This window comes from Dipodomys merriami, unplaced genomic scaffold, assembly GCF_024711535.1.
Source record: "Dipodomys merriami isolate MVZ:Mamm:240054 unplaced genomic scaffold, mDipMer1.0.p SCAF_135, whole genome shotgun sequence".
Lineage (NCBI taxonomy): Eukaryota > Metazoa > Chordata > Mammalia > Rodentia > Heteromyidae > Dipodomys > Dipodomys merriami.
This window is the reverse complement of record NW_027202660.1, coordinates 930,866-950,264: the sequence shown is the minus strand read 5'-3', so window position 1 is coordinate 950,264 and position 19,399 is coordinate 930,866. Positions and strand designations below refer to the sequence as shown.

At 40.0% G+C, this 19,399-nt stretch overlaps 1 long non-coding RNA gene across 1 annotated transcript in view; it reads right to left on the bottom strand.

Moving 5' to 3' along the window:
* LOC138825144 (uncharacterized) overlaps positions 1-9,688 on the bottom strand; it is a 44,775-nt gene extending 35,087 nt beyond the window's left edge. The window contains exon 1 of the long non-coding RNA XR_011371354.1: positions 9,605-9,688. This is a non-coding gene — a long non-coding RNA (uncharacterized lncRNA). The remainder of the gene's footprint in view (positions 1-9,604) is intronic.
* Positions 9,689-19,399: the final 9,711 nt, after the last annotated feature.

The following is a 19,399-nucleotide window of genomic DNA, read 5'->3' as shown; positions in this document are numbered from 1 at the left end:
AAGACATGTACGCATTATCCTGCCCATGTAATTGTAACCCTTCTGTACAGTATGTTCACAAATAAAATTAAATTAAATTAAAAAAAATCACTTATGCCAAAATAACATTTGACATGTTGATGATACTTAGTGACATTACAAGTTTTTCAAGTGTAGGGAGCAAGTTACAATAGAGTTGAATTATTTACACAGCACTAATGCCAAACATGTTCAACCATTCAATAAAGTGTAGAATAGTACCACCCACAATTTGTGTTTTTCAGTATGGGCCTTTCAGAAATGTGTTTAATATGTCAGCCTCCTAAATTTCAAACCCAAACTTAGCTAATAAATTTCATCATTTAATTAGGTACATTTTAAACAATCACAAATAGTTGCCTCATCATATGTTATTTTATGTTTTCCCTCTGTCTAACATAGTAAGAAATATGACTTTAAGTCTTGAATATGGGTACTAATCAGAGATATGACAAATATAATATCTGTCTTCTATTTCTATCATATTCCTATCTAGGAATAAATTAAAATGTTCTTTTTCCAAAACTTATAGGTAGTAGAAAATATTATTCCATGTAAAATAAAAGAATCACACGATTTTACAAAGCCATTTATAAAAATGCATAGTTAGGAATACATTCTAAGCCATTTTTTAACTTTCTTTTTGACTAAAGATTAATCTTTCAAACGGTTGAGAAAAAATCATGTTTAGGTGCTTCCCGTCTCCAGTCTTGCAAATTGTTGCTGCAGATGAATGAATTATGGAAATATAAGCTGACATCATTTCAAGAATATGCAGGATTGAAACTCCATGGAATGTATATAAACCTTTCAAAGTATTAATAGACAGTTTAACAGAATGAATATCAGAAGTTGAAACCAAAGAGGAATTATAGTAAAGACATAAAATGAATGAAAAATGAACAAGGAGCAAATACAGCTAGAATACTGAATGTACACATGTGATGAAGGAAGTGGTAAATTGGAAATAAATCTTGGAGAAAGGGTTGGTTGAGAATGATAGAAGGAGTGACTCTGATCTAGGAGCATTGGACAATTAGATGGATATATTTAATTGTAACACAATTGCACAAACTTTTAAAATTCAGTTAAAAACACATCTAGAAACAAAAACACACAAAACTCACAACCAAACAGCAATCTCTAGAGAGTATGTATATGACCACTCAAAATTTTAATCAGTTAATGAATGGCAGTCGGGAAAAGCAAACAAAGCTGTTCAAAGAGGGAAGTTTGGGATAGGGGAGAATTTTCAACAGAATTAAATAGATTGTCTAAGGTTATAAATCACCTATAACTGCTGCATACAGTATCTTACTTCTACGAGATTTCTGTCTGATCTGGATAATCCAGTCCTGAGAAACACTTGGTAGCTTGTGAGGTAGAATGGAAGAAACAAGATCAAGAACGCATTACTCCACTGGAGAGAAAAGATCCTCTATATTTTCTCTAATCTCTCTTCCCTACTCTTTCTTCATACTTTTAAGTCAATTGATTTTGAATTATATTTTTCCTTCTTTCTTCTGGCAAAGTAATTGGTCAAAGTAATTTCATTAAATATTATTTGCCATTTACTTCTTTCATGCTGTTTAATTGGCCAAGCGAGTCCATAAAACTCCCCTCTTGTATTTGGTTGCCATGAAACAACATCTATGTTAATAAGTAGAAATCTAATGTAAAACTTTGTATCCAGAAAACAGTCCAAGATGCTGTGATCACAAATATTTGGCTATATATTTTTTTCTTTTACCTTGAAAGACTTCTTGTGTCTAAAGTGCCCACAAAATAAGTACTCCATCACTTGTTGGTTCAATCAGAATTGTCTAACCTCAAAGATATATTTTGCTAAGAAGATGCTTAGAGGAAACCACAAAATACTGCACTTTTTAATCTTCTCTCTTAAGATTCTCCTTAGATACCATATCAGGAACAGTGAAGTTATTCTATGCAAAATTATTTTAATAGATTATTTTTCTCTTGGTCTTCATTTGTTCACCAAGATGTATGGAGGAGAATAGAGTTAAATCACCCATACCTTGGAAGAAAGTGTCTGTTACAAAAGGAAAATGCTTCTATGTCCTACTTCTATATCCTACTCTTAGCTCTTGCCAGAGTTCCAATTAATCACAGCTTCTTGGCTTCCAGTCTAGTGAAGCTGAAGGACCATACGGGCTCCACCACTGCTACATCTTCATTATTTCTCTTTTAAAACTCTTCAAGTTGCCTCATTTGGATGTGGAATGTATTTTCATGTCTTCATTCAATCAGTTCTGCATTGTAGTGAGCCAAATGGGCTCTGTAAAATCACTTTAGGGAGTAAAAATACACAATTTACATCAAAAAGTTTTGGCCTCCCTTCACTGCTGAAGTCAATACGCTTAGCTAAGGCTTCTAAGAAAAATTTTACTATTAATTTTTCCATTTGCTCAATTCTTTTCTGAACTTTTTGGCATATGTAATAAAAGAAGTCTAGACTACCTCATATTAATAAGAATATTATTTTTTGTGAGCCACTTAGAAATGTGAAATCATTGGTTTGAAGTATCCAATCAAATTTTTTTTCTGTGTTTCACTGCTTCACGTCCAAAGACATTGTGGAAAGTGTTACAAACAGAAATGTGTAATCCCAACACCTTCTTTCATTGTGGAGGGCACTTTCTCCCTAAATATTTTGACTCAAATTATCTTTTTCAGAGAATTACTATTTGGTAATTGAAGGTACATTCACAAATTTTGATGCCTTATTTTTTAAAGAACTTTTAATTTAAATTCCAATATAACCTTCTTTCAAACAGTGAGAATATAGTTCCTGGGTAAGGACAATTCCAAGGGAACCTACAGGAATTACAGCAAGGTTTCTGAGGTTTGTTTGTTTAGTTTGAAAAAGAGCCATCTTCATCCATATTGCTCCCTCTCTACTAAGTCTCCTTGGATTTCTTTGCATGAGAGCCTATTCTTCCAGGCAATTTTAAATTTTCTTAATAGGCTAAGTTATTAAAAATTTTGAACTATTGAATTTTACCTGTCATAAATTTAAAACTGTTGAAAATCCTTTATCAGAACCACAAATTCACCAATCCTAATTCCACCTTTACCATCAAAATGTTAACATGCTGCTTTCATGGTATAGTATCCATGCAGCTATTATTTTCCAGTGGCTTTGTTTTGCATATATGTAACCATATTAGCTGATGCTAAGCAAAATGAATTCGAAGATATGGAACCAGATTTTTTTTTCATTTGTGGATGTTGTTTTTGATGAACTATGTGATTTCTGTTTTCTTTGGGGTTTTCCCCTATGGTTTATCCCTGCTGTATGGTGAGACAATGGTGAGACAAAGGACAAAAGGCAAACCAATGCAATAGCAATACTCACAAGACAATATGTTAGAAATGTACTTTACAACTTGTGAGGGGTGAAGGGGTGAAGGAAAACTGTGAGAAAAATGAGGGAGGGGTAACAAGTTTGAAATATTTTTTATTCACTACCTTACAATTAGTGTAAAGTCACTGTACATCAATTTGATAATAAAATTGAAAAAATAAGCTGTGTAAAATGTAATTTTACTGTATTGGCACAGTAAATATTATTCTTTATGTAGTAACATTTTAAAAATCAATAATATTTGGCTTCTAATTTGAATTAATTACCCCTTATTTATCAGAGGTTCATCAACTTGAATGTTATCCAACTAGACACTATTTTCACAATATACTTGCCAAATTTTTCAAAAAAGAATAAATTTAGTACTTTCTCATTCTAAAACAGAAAACAGGGTCTGGGAAGATGGCTCAGTGGTAGAGCGCTTGCCTTGCATGCCTGAGGCCCTGGGTTTGATTTCTCAGCACCACATAAGCAAAAAGAAAAAAAGCCAGAAGTTCAAGTGGTAGAGCGCTAGCCTTGAGCTGAAGAGCTGAGGGACAGCGCCCAGGCCCAGAATTCAGGCCCCACGACAGGACCCAGTTTAATACTATGGAAACCCATAATTTTAAAAGTAAGTAAGTTTTTAAGAGGACAGAATATATGTGTTCTTCAAAATTACTATGACTAACTACTACTCATTTTTAAATTCTCAACATTCCTAAGAGATTCAAAACAGTACCTGTTTGCATGTTAATTAATTCTGCAATAGATGCAGTTTCCAATGGGGTGTCCAGATTGAGAAGTAAACAGAAAAATAGCTACATTCTTGTAGAGGATAAAACTGTGAAGCATGTGTAATAATTAATTCTTCAAGAGTAAGCAATTGTTTATAAGAGTAAGCTATTATGTCTATGACCATCAATCCCAAGATTTATGCCATAAAGTCATCCTAGCCCAACAGTTTCCAACTTGTAAGGGATACCTTAAAATTCCTTAATTCACATTATGAATACTTTATCTCTATTTTGAAAAAATACTACACCTCTGCTAATGTGACACCCTCCTTGTTCTGAAAAGAACACCACAATAAACAGAGCTGCATCATTTTTCCTCCACTGGTATTCTTGAGATCAGAACACTTGCAAATATTATTTATATTTAGACTTTTTTAACTATAATAGATATTCAGTATGCTAAGATAGGAAAATTATGATTCAAAGCCCACCCAGGCAGAAAGGTTTCTTAGAATCTTATCTCCAAAAAACTTCTCTGCAAAAGCCAGACCCAAGTGGCACTGAGGTTGAAGTGGTAGGGCTTGAGCCTTGAGCATAAACAGGATCAGAGACCCTGTCCATGCCAAGAGTTCAAGTTCTAGGATGAACCAATAAAAAAAACTGAAAAAAAACCCCCAAAGCTAGCATTTCTCTCCATGTATACAAAGGCACGTAAATAAGGAAATGGCTTCCTGTGGTACATATAGGTAGAAGAAAGAAGATGTCACACAATTACTCTCTTCATACCATATTAAACCAAACCTTTAAAAATTGGTTGTTCTCAATGTATAAATTAATGTCATCCATTTTTGGCAACTCTGTCTAGATTATTCATATTAACATGGTATACATGAACTCTGCGAATTATCTATTAACTATGTTCTAATTATAACTGTCGTGAAAGAATATCTAGGCAAATAGAATGCCAGAATTATTTGTGAATTTTTCAATTAATCCCTCTACTTTGAAAGAATTTTGTAGTATCCTTTAGAATATGAAATTACAAACAAATCCAAAAAATATATTTTAAATCTAAATTCTAATTTAACAAGGTCTACAAAATCCTACATTAGACGAACTTTGCTATTTCTCCAGTCTTAAGCTTTTGTAATCCTTCAACATTTATTTGGAATCCAACAGAATGAGGGATGGGAATTATGAGCTCTTTTGCATCTACGAATGTTCTGTAATGATGAGAGCATTTAAAACACAAGTGAGGATATATATGAGGTGCATTCAATAGGAAACTTGACTTCTCAAAACATAATGAAAAATTAGGCCAAACTTCTAACTGTGTATTCCTTTCTTGTTGTTTGGTTAGTTTTACTGAGACAAAATTATTCTATCTGGTCCAGGGAAGGGATCATTATGTAATTCCACTCTCTTATCTCTTGTCTGAGTGCTAGAATTCCAGGCTTGTATCACATTGCCCTGGCATAGTTTGTTTATTTAATCTAGAAACAGAGTAGAAATTCTGAACTTCTCCTATGATTTTATCCACTAGACTGACTGCTCAGACTGTTTATGTACTATTTTCAAAGGTGTTTTAACATTTGACACAGGATATGAACATTTTTTGATGCACCTGCAGGCTTCCCTGATTCATTCCACTATGTATCCTATCCCGTTAAGAATGATTGCTTGACTCTCTTACTATCTCTGGTCCCTACCTATGTAATATTCTCAACTTCTGGGGGAAAGTTCACTTGAGGGCTTTCTAATATTAAAAATTATCACTTGATTCTAGTCTTACTCAGGACCAATTTTCTATTGTTTTCTAACTTTTCTACATATTCTGAGAGTTGTTTCATTTGTGTATTTTTGTGTGCACCTATAAGTGCCTCTGTGTGCATGTGTATGTTTGTATGTATATATGTATGCAAAAACTTAAAGCTGTAATTCAGCAATCTTGCTCGTGACTGGTATCCCAGCTTTGGCTGGTTAATTATAGGTAGTGTCTCAAAGCCTATACTGTCCAAGCTGGATGCAAATTGAACCTCCCAGACTCCTTTACATTCTTAGGTTTTAATTTTCTAAGAGTATCAACTTTTAAACTTCAAACACTTTTGTGAGTGTAAAGTCTAACTGTAGCCCAGATTTTTAACTCAAGAATTCATATAAAGTTAGATGAACATATACAATACATATCCTGAGTGTACACTGTTAGAAATGTGATCATAAACCAAGTTGTTGTGAAATCTGAGGATTGGGTTTTAATGTCAGCACGGGTAGGAAAGTCCTGGAGACTCTTTTTCTCCAATAATTACCAGAAAACTGGAAGCAGCACTGCAGCTCAAGTGGAAGAGCACTAGCCTTGAGCTGCGTTTCAGAGGGACAGTGCCCAGTTCCATATTTCAAGTGCCACGAAAAACAACAATAAAAAGGAATATAAGAAAAGGAAAGAACAAGAAATGTGATCTTAGCCACCAGGTTCATTGCTAGTATAATTCCTGTTCCCTCAAGATAGACTCTTTTTTTCCAGTTAAGTCTGTTCTCACATATGTGACTTGCATTGGAAAAAGAATCATTTTTCCATTCTCCTTTTTGCACATTTACATGATTAGCAAGCGTGATTTAGAAAGGGAGTGGCCTCATGCTTCACGTTCCACTTAGGGGTAATGCTTTCTCTATATCACTCCCATAAATCTACATATGGGACTTGGCTTTATTGTTTCAATTTTTTATTTGTAGAGTCTTGTATATTGTATTGAACACTTATACATAAACACAGAACTTCTTTTTCTCCTATAATTGCTATTGTTTCTTTTATGGTTAACTCATGTACAGTTGGGAAATTAATGCACAGCATATAGACTCACAAAAAATTATCTGAGAACCTTCTTACCATTTAAAATTCACCTTAATTTACAGAGCACATGAAAAGTTTGAACAAAATATTCTCATGGATAATGTATTTATAAGCAATTTAAATTGCATTTGTCTTTACTAAGTTGTCTCTGAAACACGTGTTACCTCATGTCCAAAAGTGTCTTTGTGCTATTTCAATGAAGCCAGAAAACATTCAATTATTTCTGGAGCAGCACCATAAATTGTTACTGGAAGTAAGTGGAAGTAACTGTTACTGGATGTGGAAACTGATCCCAGGAGAGGAATTTAACCAGAGAAATGACAAAGTTCAAGTTTACTATTGCTTTCCTTTGTACTGTACAAGAAAAGAATCCAAGGCTGGAAGGAAATTCTGTCCTTGACTTTTTTGAGTGTGTCCTTTACTCATATAAAACTTGTCTGTAAACTTCTGGTTGAGAGTTTTGCAAAAGGAAACAATATGCTATTTGAAGGCAGGCATAGAACAAAAGGAAATAACTTTGTTTTAAAAGTGTTCTACTGCAAAGAAGCAAAGACATGGAGGTTTTAAAGTGTCTTATGGATGGATGTTTCACTCCTGAGATGATTCTCTTGTTGCAGGAATCAGTTTTCAATTCCTTTAGTCTGGTCTTGAGTTTTCCATAGCAATAAGAATTCCAAAAAAGCAGGATCCAGTGAGTATGATCAGCAAAAGCAGCCTCTTCTCAGACCACCACTATTTTAAGGAGAGTCCCAAAGAAATACCCAGGGTTTGTTTGGTTTGCTTGTTTGTTTAGTTTGTGCTGGTTCTGGGGCTTGAACTTAGAGACTGGCCCCTGTCCCTGAACAGTTGTCTTTCTTTCCTACCTGGCCCAAACCTAGTACTCCACTGCTTGAGCCAAAACTCCACTTCTGGCTTTTTTGGTGTTTAATTACAGATAAGTGTTTGACAGACTCTCTTGCCTGGGTTGGCTTTGAACTAAGACACTAAGAAAGCTAAGTGACATCAACTCTATGGACTTCTCTTTTGAACCTAGAAATATTAGATGAAGTTTATTATAAAGCTAATATTTGACAATTTTTAAAGAAGAGAATATGTTTAGCAAAGAAGCCATAACAAATAACTCAGTAAAAGTAGGTGCACTACTAAATCATTTGGGAAGATTACTATTGATTTCATCATTCCTTTGGGGGAAACTTAAACCTATATTTGCACTTTTTTGTTGGTTGTGGGGATTGAACCTTAATCCTGGGCACTGTCTCTCAGCTCTTCAGCACAACTTGAGCACTCTACCACTTTAGCTACAGCACAACTTCCGGGTTTCTGGGGTTAATTGAAGATAAGGGTTTCATGGACTTTCCTGACCAGGCTGGCTTTGAACCACAATCCTCTGGACTCAACATCCTGAGTAGCTAGGATTACAGGCATGAGCCACCAGCACCCCACTCATAATTGCATTTATGTGCACTTAATGTCACTATGTAGACAAAGACTGGAAATATGAACCATATGATGTGACATTGCAGCTTTTCAGAATAATTAAGGTAGCAATAAATATGTCCTCCTTTTCCATTTGGTTACATAAATGACTCATGAGCTATGGGACTCTTACATTAGCATCCTCTTTCATCTTTGTAGGTGTATTTAATATTAGGAAATGTTCATAGATAAATACAGCAAGACAGATTTTTAGAAAGCAAAGGAGATCAGGTATGAAAGATCAGCATAGAAGGAGATACATTCATCACACAGAGATTAAGAACTAGCCTAGGAGATTTTGAATGCCAAAGGCAATGAGGAATAAGCCTAGTTGATAACTAGTTCTTTAATAAGCAAAAATGGTTCCCTAGAACGGTTTCTACTATACCTTAGTTACTATCATTTATTCTTTCCATCTGGCGTTATTCCTTCTCTTCTGTCACAACTGTTAATTAGCCTCTGCCTGTTTTGTAAGATGACTGGCCAAAATAGTTTCTGAATCTCACTTACACTATCCTTCTCATTGTGATTAGCAGTGACCCCACTAAAAAGCCTGGAATATTTGAATTTCCAGAATTAATCTTCACCTGACATCTAAGCACATTCCTAGCATTAATTGGTATGACCCAATGAACAAAACATTTTTTTCAACACAGTATCCTTACATAGGTAAAGTACATGTATTAGGAACTATTGTCAGGTATCAGTATGGAAGGAGCAATTATATATTCCAAGTATGGGTTCTTTATTTCGCATTTACTAACTAAATGTTCATTGTTGTTGTTGCTGTTGTTTTGGCAGTCCTGGGGCTGAAACTCGGTGCTTGGGAATTATTCTTCAGCGTTTTTTTTCCCTCAAGGCTAACCCTCCACCACTTGAGGCACAGGACCACTTCCAGTGTTTCCTTTTCAATTTATGTGGTACTGAGGAATTGAACCCAGGGTTTTATGCATGCTAGGCAATCACCATACCATGAAGCCACATTCCCAGAACCCTAAATGACTTTCTTAAGATGGCATTACATTTTCATTCTATAACTCTGTATCATAATTATAGCCAGGAATTTTTGCTAGAAAAGAGCATTGAACACAGTACTTGAGTCCAGTAAGGCTAGATGGACAATGGATAACTGTCACAGTGTAGCCAGGGCACAGAGGGACTTACCTCATGGAGCTGGTACAACAGACTGAGCGAGACAGCTCCTGACCCACAGCCTACCTCGAGAATGAGAGGACCACCTTGGTTCCAGCCACATGGGCTTGCTGGACCACCTCCTCCAGCACCCATTGAATCAGTTCCTGAGAGAGAAAGTGAAAGAAAGAAGGTCAAAATTACACTTAAGCCAGGTGCTGGTGGCTCAGGCCTATAATCCTATGTACAATGGAAGCTGAGATATGAAGAATGTGGTTTATAGCCAGCCTGGGCAGGAACACCTGTGAGACTCTTATCTCCAAAGAACCACCAAAAAACTGGAAGTGGTGCTGTGACTCAAGTGGTAGAGTGCTAGCTTTGAGCTGAGGAGCTCAGGGAGCTGCCCTAGGCCCAAAGTTCAAGTCTCATGACTGAAAAGAAGTGGACTTCCCACCACAAGAAGTGGACTGAATAGCACCCATTGTCCTAGGGAGTATGGCAGAGAAGTCAGGCTGAGCTTCCTGTCAGCTGGGAGTCATTAGTAGGTCACCCGGCTTCTCTATGCCTCAGTTTCCCCAGCTTCAAAACTGAACAAAGTGAGTGATCCCGTTACTCATGGGGATAGAGTAATAAAGAAAGAGAGCCATGTTTTGTTTCATAATCCCATAACTGTTGCACTGTTAATAACACACACCATTTGAGATCTTTCCGGGTATTTTCCTATCATATGCTCACAGAATTGCCAAGAACAGTATCAGATGGCCCCTCCCTCTGTGCCTGTCCCTGCTCCAGAGATCCCTCTGTATCAATCCCTTGTTTCCTCACAACTGTCCCATGAAGAGATTGAAGTCCAATGGTTGAGGCCCAACCCAGAGATTCACCTCTGGTCAAGAATTGGCTGCCGTGGACTGAGTTTGGAACAATCCATCTAAACCAATGACTGAGCATGTCGCTACATATCTACCATCCCAACTACAGAAGAACAGGCCTCGTGGCTCAGGCCTGTCACAGATCGGAGGAGCATGATCCAGCCCAGAATGAGCATATATTAATTCTCCATCTCAGAAATGCCCAAGACAGAAAAGCTTGACTCGCATGGTAGAAGACTTGACTGGCAAGCCTAAGGCTATGAGGTCAAACCCTAATATACCAAAAAGAACCAGAGTCCCAGTGCCAGAGGCTCATGCCTATAATACTAGGTACTCAGGATGCTGAGATCTGAAGATCACAGCTCAAGATTTAAAATAGGGTTGGCCTTGCCCATCAGACATCATTATGAGAAGACCCAGAGACTGACCTATGCTGTTGCGCTCCATACTAGCAGAACTCATATCCTTACTAAGAGTTGGCCATGCTCTCTGTCCTCCTGGGAAGCCACCCCCTGCAGGCCACACTCCCAGATCCTCCCAAGCTCCCACTGCCACCAACCAGGCCCAAGGGAGTACACAGCTCCATTGTACACAGTTCCCTTGTTCTTGTAATTTAACTGTGCTGTGTCCCCTTCAAGCCTCTCACCCTTCCAGGCCCCCAGACCTCAGCTGTGAAGCCCATACATGCCCCAAAGATAACAGGTAGAAGTTACCAAAGCATTCGGCCTCCTTGTTACAACCCAATTCTACACACACACACACACACACACACACACACACACACACACACACACACACACACACACACACATCCAGACAGGTGACAGAAGACTCCTGCATGCAGTACCTGCAATTTGCCAATGGATCACTCACCTGAGCACAGTCAGGCTGTACAAGGAAAAAGATTATCTCTCTGTCTCTGTCTCTGTCTCTCTGTCTCTGTCTCTCTGTCTCTGTCTCTCTGTCTCTGTCTCTGTCTCTGTCTCTGTCTCTGTCTCTGTCTCTGTCTCTGTCTCTCTCTCTCTCTCTCTCTCTCTCTCTCTCTGTCTCTCTGTCTTCAGGTGAAAGTTTGACTGAGCACAGAAGACAAGGGCTCACACAGCAAGGGTGTCTATCTTCTGCATCCAACACCTCCCATCCCAAGAAAAAAAGGAAAAAAACCCAGAAGGCAGGTGTAGACATGCTGCTCCCCACCTCTGACTAAAGCCACTGGGCTCCCACCAGGGAGTGGAAGGGCGCAGATGTGCTGCTGTGTGGCTCCCACTGCTCCAGGCCAGGGGATCTTTGGCGCCCACTCCTCACCCAACCTGCATCTCCCCGTATCCTGGACACTAGTCGCTGGAGATGGGGGTGGCAACCTCGGGCCAACCCCCACCCCCACCCCTGGGGCACATTTGTGGCAGGGCGTGGGCCAGACTGTGGGGCACAGGGGAGGCGAGGTCAGGGTCGGAGGGGAGGTAGTGGTGTCAACAAACAGAGAATCAAGGTGCTACTGGGCAGCAAGGAATGTGGGTGTGGCCACCATTCTTGTATCCCATTGGTCAGAAAGAACCATGAAACAATAGAGGTGTGGCTGGAATCTTCTGATGCAGGCAGAATGGGTGGAGTCAAAATGAGGGCAGCCCCTTTCCCAGGGAACTCTGTCCAATCCAGTTGGGGACAAGAGAGTGACCCACTTTAGCCGGATGGCTGCACAGATTGTTGTGTATGTCTGTTTGTTCCCAGACCTTGAACTCAGGATCAGGGCACAATCTGTGAGTTGTTTTTGATCAAGGCTAGCTCTGTACCACTTGAGCCACACGGCTTTACTTCTGTCTTTGATGGCACAAGTTGGACAGGAGTCTCAAGGACTGTCCTGCCTAGGGTGACTTTGACCATGATCTTCCTTTCACAGCCTTGTAAGTTTTAAGGAGGACTGCTGAGAGCCACTGATGCCTGGTTTTGCTGATGATCTTAGACAGACCTGTGAGTTCCCTATCCTCAGGTTTAAGTGGTAGGAGCTGGAGCCCACAGCTTGAATCCTGGGCTGCCACCAACAAATGGCAGGAGATCCTATGAAATTCATTCCTATTCATGTGATTACCAAAGGAATGTGATATATGTCATGATTAAATGGGCAGTACTTGAATGATTCGAGGATAAAATTATACACAATTACATAATAGGATACTGGTCGATATTAATTAATACTTTATGAAGCATTTAAACAATCACCTTCATTAAATGGAGGCCATTATGTAGTGCTCAAAAAGCACTTTGGGGTTAAGGGATGTATGTCTGAACAGCTGTACAAAATTCTATACTGATTTTTTTTCAGTGTTCATTATGTAACTGAATAAACATAACTGTTTCTGTTACAAATATTAAGTCACTGTCTGGGAACTGGGGCCAGTATTTCTGCCATTGCTGGGATTTGAGCTCACTGTCCATGTAACTCTTTTGCACCTTGGGTGAAGGCTAAGATCCCTGTCCTTGAGGAAAAAATTTTCAAGCTAGAGTTCCCAGGGCCTGAATTAAGACCCTGCAATAGAAAAAATATTTGTGTACATGTGTAATATAAGATATATAGGTAAAAGCTGGGCGCTGGTGGCTCACGCCTGTAATCCTAGCTACTCAGGAGGCTGAGATCTGAGGATCGCGGTTCAAAGCCAGCCCGGGCAGGAGAGACCGTGAGACTCCTATCTCCAATAAACCACCAGAAAACCAGAAGTGGCGCTGTAGCTCAAGTGGTAGAGCGCTCGCCTTGAGCTGAAGAGCTGAGGGACAGCGCTCAGGCCCAGAGTTCAAGCCCCACGACCGACAAAAAAAAAAAAAAAGATATATAGGTAAATATGTATGCATATTTCATATTATGATTATTATTATTAATTTTGTATTTAATTTTCATTTTACTCATTTTATTGTTTATTGTATTTAGTATTATTATACACATAATTTTTATTATGTTGTGTATATATATTATAAAATTATACACAATAATTCAGTACATTGACTAATTTTCATTAATACTTTATTAAGTTTTGAAATATAATAATTAAATGGAGGCATTTGTCAAGTCATCACATGGTTAGAGTCTGTCCCCAGTATGAGTTTTGTCTTATTTATCTTTGGACAACTTCCTATACGGATTTGTTTAGATGATTTATACTCAGAAGCCTTTTCTTGTGGATAGGCAAGTTGAGGGATAAAATCATAAGGTTGGGTCTGGAAATGTGGCTTAGTGGTAGAGATCTTGCTCAGCATGCATGAATGCCAGGGTTTGAATCCTCAGTGCTACATACTCAGAAAAAGCCAGAAGCTGTGGTGTGGCTCAAGTGATAGAGTGCTAGCCTTGAGAAAACGAAGCTCAAAGACAGTATCCAGGCCCTAATTTCAAGCTCCAGGTCTGGCAAAAACAATACTCCAGATTCCAGTGGCTCTGGAAACCTACTTTCTCAGGAGGCTGAGATCTGAAGATCACAGTTTGAAGACAGCCTAGGGAAGGAAAGCCTGTTAGATTCTTACCTCCAATGAACCATCAAAAAACCCCATGTGGCACTGTGGCTCAAGTGGTAGAGTGTTTGCCTTGAGCTGAAGCGCTCAGAGACAGCACCCAGGCTTCAGTTTGAGACACACAACTGGAAAAAGATTGAGGGATAATCAAAATAATTTTCCTATTTGCTACTTATGAAAATATTTTTAGGAAAATGAATGCTGATTTACACCAGAATTGGAGTCAGACCTCAAGGTTCAAGTGTAGAACATCCATAAGCCCAGCCTCTCAGACTCTAGCATTATAAACTTATGTCCTACAGGGTTCTGAAAGGCACATTGTTGAAAGTCTTAATATGCTCCCCAAGCACTTTGTGATAAGCAGTTGACTTGTATTGTCAATGTCATTACAGTTCTGACCCTAGCAGAGAACCAATACCTCACGCCCATCAAGCTTGCTCAGGAGGCTGAGGTCTCTCATAGGGTGAAACCAGCCAAGGCAGGGAAGTCTAGGACATTCTGATTTCCTGTTCTGAAAGGTCAGATGCTTAAGAAATTCCTGTTTCACTTGGTGATGAGAAGTTACTTGCACTCTAAATGTTCTTGGAGTTCTTGAGCTACAGAAGAAGGAAAGAAATATTATTGACCCAATCAGGGTTCAAATGAAGTTCTCAGGATCCAAGCCCTAACTCTGATAGCAGGAAGAACTCCAGTGTAACACTGTATTTGAAGGACAGAAAACAGTTTCAAAAGCCAGGCTAGGTGCAGAGAACTAGGCCTCCAGGATTAGGAGGCAGAATATACACATTCATCACGGAAGTGAGCTGCAAAACCACTTCATTCATTCCAGGCACAGCCAGCAATGGGGGCAACCTGAAACATTTGTTAGAGTTACAGCAGGATCAGGCTTTTCTCACTCTCTTCAAACAATGACTAATTAACCTTCCTTCCTCATGTGAAGGGAGCCTCAGGCTATCTTTAGATTACCAATAGAGAGCCAGTCTAGGGCTGGAGAGGGGAGGAACAGAGTAGAAAACCCTGCTCTCTGGTCTTAGGTAGTAGGTTTTTGACTCTCAATTTCTCAAGTTTGAAGGCCCTTCTATCTCTCCCAGTCCATTCTCCTTACTTCATTCTCTACATCATTAATGCAAATCCCCAGTCCAAGGAGGGGCAGGGCCATTTATCTTCTGTCTCCAAGCACCTGAGTTAGAACCTGTCTCTGCCCTCTTGACTCTGGGGCTCTTGGATGCCTGAGAAGTCGGACAGAGACAGTCATCCTACTCTGCATTTGTGTGAAGGCGATACTGGTGTCCTGGCGCACTGCAGAAAGCCTTATGACTGGGAATGTTCCCTTCTTTCCTTCTGACGTCAAAAACAGATTCATCTATCAACTTTCTTTCCTTCCTTCCTTCCTTCCTTCCTTCCTTCCTTCCTTCCTTCCTTCCTTCCTTCCTTCCTTCCTTCCTTTCTTTCTTTCTTTCTTTCTTTCTTTCTTTCTTTCTCTCTCTCTCTCTCTCTCTCTCTCTCTCTCTCTCTCTCTCTCTCTCTCTCTCTCTCTCTCTCTCTCTCTCTCTTTCTCTCTCTATTTCTTTTTATCTATCTACCTACCATCCTACCTAGGTAGTTATCTCTTTGCCAGTTATTGGGATGAATTCAAGGCCTGGGAATTGTCTCTAGCACTCTGGTACTTGAGCCACAGCATATATTCTGGTTTGTCTGTATACAGGTGCCTGAGGAATTAAACCCAGGGCTTCTTGCATGCTAGGCAAGCACTCTCTCATTAATCCATATTCCCAGCTCCTTCATTTTTTTCTTAATGGTAGTTTTTACATAAGTATGCTACCATTTTATGTTCTCAAGTTTAATTTTCTGAATACCGGTTACTTCTAAGAAACCTGATCTCTTCCCTTGCCAGATTTGTGATTTTTCCAGGATTGCCCTCATAATAAAATGTAAATAAAGGCTGCTGAGAGCTTCAGTGTGCATCATATAAAGACACAGGCCTAGAACCCTGGAAGAGAAAAGCAATGGGCCTGAAATGAAGAGAATGATGCAGTATGTACAACTAGCATATCTGAAAAATAAACCAGTAAATAAAAGCAGAGTTTGCACTATGGGAGGTAATATATATATACACACATATGTAGGTAGGGCACTGATACATAAACTTGGCCTTCTCTTTTTGAATGTTTTTGTGGCCATCCCAGGATTTAAACTCAGGCCCCGATGTGTTCCTGAGCTGTTTTGCTCAAGGCTGAGTCTCTACCACCACCACAGCTCCACTTCCCGCCAGCTGGTAGTTAATTGGACCTAAGCAATTCCCAGGCTTTCCTGCCTGGTATGGATTGTATCTCCTACTCAGTTTTCTCTCTTAAAGCTGGAGCTCTACCCTCTGGGCCATTGCTTCACTTCTGGTTCTCTGGTGGTTTATTGGAGAAAATAGTCTCAGAGACTCTCCTGCTCTGCTGGCTTGAATGGCGTTCTCCTGAGAAGGCTTCAAATGGTTTCCTCAGGAATTCACTGAGGAGCCACTCCACACAAACCCTTAGTCTAAATCTCGAGGAGTACTAGAGAAAAATGGAAACATTGTTATACCCCAGTCGCAGGATCCCCACCAAAAAGACCACCGAGTGTCAGACTTTACAGCTGTTTTAAGGTTTTATTTAAACGGTCTGCAGCTCGGGTCTCATCCTACACTCCAACACAGCAGCACCTAGGAGAAGAGCCCAAAGGTAAAGATTTGCAGAGTTTATAAAGGCACACAACCAACCAGGTGTTTAGATTACCACCACGTGTTGCTCTGCTAGAAACAAGCAACAAGTGGTCTCTGCCTCAAAACTTTAACCCTTCATTTCCCCCTTGACTTATGGTCTTGTGGCTCCAGCCTCAAACTAAACTACAACAGCTCTTGATCTTGAATGGGTATGGTCCCTAACTGACCTTAGCCATACTATTAAACAACAATACCAATAATAATCAGCTCATTTTTTTCTTGAGTTTTATGCAGAGTGGTTGGGTAGGATGCTTGGAGACTTCCCATATTTCCCCACGGTTGTCCAGGGCAAAGGGTTCAGCTGGTCTGGGGTGGGAGCAGTGGATCTAAGCAGCAATGCCATCCACCTTAAGGGCAGTAGGTGTAGCCAGTAGCACCATGTAAGTTCGCTTCCACCGTGGTTCCAGAAATATCAGGTTGTGTCTTCCAACAAACACCCAGTCCCCTGGTTTAAACAAATGGCGGGGGGTAGGAATAGAAGCAGAATCATATAATGCTCTAAGCTGGGTCCACATCCTCTTATGCACCATCTGTAGTCAAGCTTACAGAGAAATTCAATATCATCCAAATCAGCAAGCAATTCAGTCTGAAGGGTAGGGATAATGGGTGGAGGGTGTCCATACATTATTTCAAAAGGAGTAAAGCCAAGCTGATAGGGTGAATTTCTTACTCTAAACAGGGCAAAAGGTAACAGCGATACCCAGTCTGGGCCAGTCTCCAAGGCCAATTTAGTTAAGGTCTCTTTTAGAGTCCGATTCATTCTTTCTACCTGCCCTGAACTCTGGGGTCTAGTGCAATTTCCAATCCATCTCCAGTGCCGCGGCTATTCCCTGACTTACTTTTGAGTCGAAGGCTGGTCCATTGTCCTACCCAGTTGTGGTTGGGAAGCCATCCCTGGGTAGGATTTCTTCCAGGATCTTCTTAGATATGACGTTCACAATCTCATGCTTTGTTGGGTAGGCTTTTATCCATCCTGAAAAGGTGTCTACAAAAACTAGCAAATATTTATATCCAAATTTTCCAGTTTTAATTTCTGTGAAGTCTACTTCCCAATACACACCTGGCCTATCTCCATGGAGATGAGCTCCTTTTGTAACCAGTTGATTAGGGGCATTGTTGAGCTGACAGGCTTTAAAATTTTTTAACAATGTCCTCAATGAGTTGATTTCCTTGCCTGATTTTTACTTCTGAGACTAGGAGCAAGTTCTCCATTCTTTGGGTTCCCATGTGAGAGACCCGATGGATTCTCATAAGAAACCTCTTGCCCAATCTTTGTGGCAAGATAAGCTTTCCCTCACCAGTTTTCCACCAGTCTTTATCTCTTTCTCTGTTTGGGGGTTTATAGGCCATGGAAATTTTCTTTAACCACTCCAAGTCTTCTTGGGAGTACTGAGGCTCAGGAGGCAAACCTTGTGGCCCTGGGCTGGAGGTCTACCTCCTTAGCTGCCTGATCGGCCAAGTTATTTCCTTTGGTTATTGAATCAATTACCTTTTGATGGCCAGGAAAGTGCATAATGGCAATATTTGCTGGTTCCCATAAGGCCCGGATGAGGCTTAAAATGTCTTTTTCGTTTATAATAACCTTTGCCTCAGCTGTCAACAGCCCCCTCTCTTGGTAAATGGCTCCATGGACATGCACAGTGGCAAAAGCATACCGACTGTCCTTGTAAATGTTTAGTCTCTTCCCTTATCCCATCTGTAGGGCTTTTGTTAGTGTCACTAGTTCTTCTCTTTGTGCAGACGTTCCCTGGGAGAGTGCTTCTGCCCACACTATCTCAGTGTCCGTGGTGATTGCTGCACCGGCGTACCTTTTTCCCTCTCAAATGAAACTGCAGCCATCTGTGAACCAGGTATGCTCAGCATGTGATATTGGCAAGTCCAACCAGTCTAGCCTCTTTTCTTTGGCCTGGTCGCTCTTTTCACACTCAATTTCATGTTCTTTGTCCTTCCATTCCTGTCTTTGCTACTGTCCTTCTCTTATTGTAAACCCTTTCCACTGCAGCTACTAGATCCCTAATAGACTTTTCACTAAGTCTGTCTAGAGCCTGCAACTTTCGCTTTATGTCTGGTGCAGCTTGATTTATATAGGCAAACATAATCAACTGAGCCGACTCCTGGGTCTCAAGATCATACGGGTATATTGACTAAAAGCTTCCATGAGCCACTCAAGATATGCTGCCAGACTTTCACTTCCTCCCTGTCTAACATTATAAACTTTGGCCATATTAGTAGGTTGGCAAGCTGCCACCTTGAGACATGCCAACAGAGCCTGGCGATAGACGAGGAGTCGCTCTTTACTTTCAATTGTATTGTTGTCTCAATTGTTGGTTGGATCTCAGGAAAATAGGCAGTGATCAGGGCAGGATCTGTGATAGGTGCTCCTGTGGGGCCAGGGATATGTTTCCGGGCTGCCTCTTGGATATAGTCTCTCTCTTCGGTGGTAAAAAGGACCTGTAAAAACTGACTAAAATCATCCCAAGTGGGCTGATGAGTAAAGAGAATAATTTCAAGCAAACAAATTAAATCCTGGTGTTTCTCAGAAAAGAGGGCATTTTGGGTGTACCAATTGTGTAGATCACTGGTAGAAAATGGCCAATATTGGAGTTGCTGTTGACCATCTGCATCCACACGACCTATGGTGCGTATGAGAAAAATAGCTGCATTAGAAGGGGAGTTGATCCCACTTTGTCGTGGAGTGACTGGCCACTCATAAAC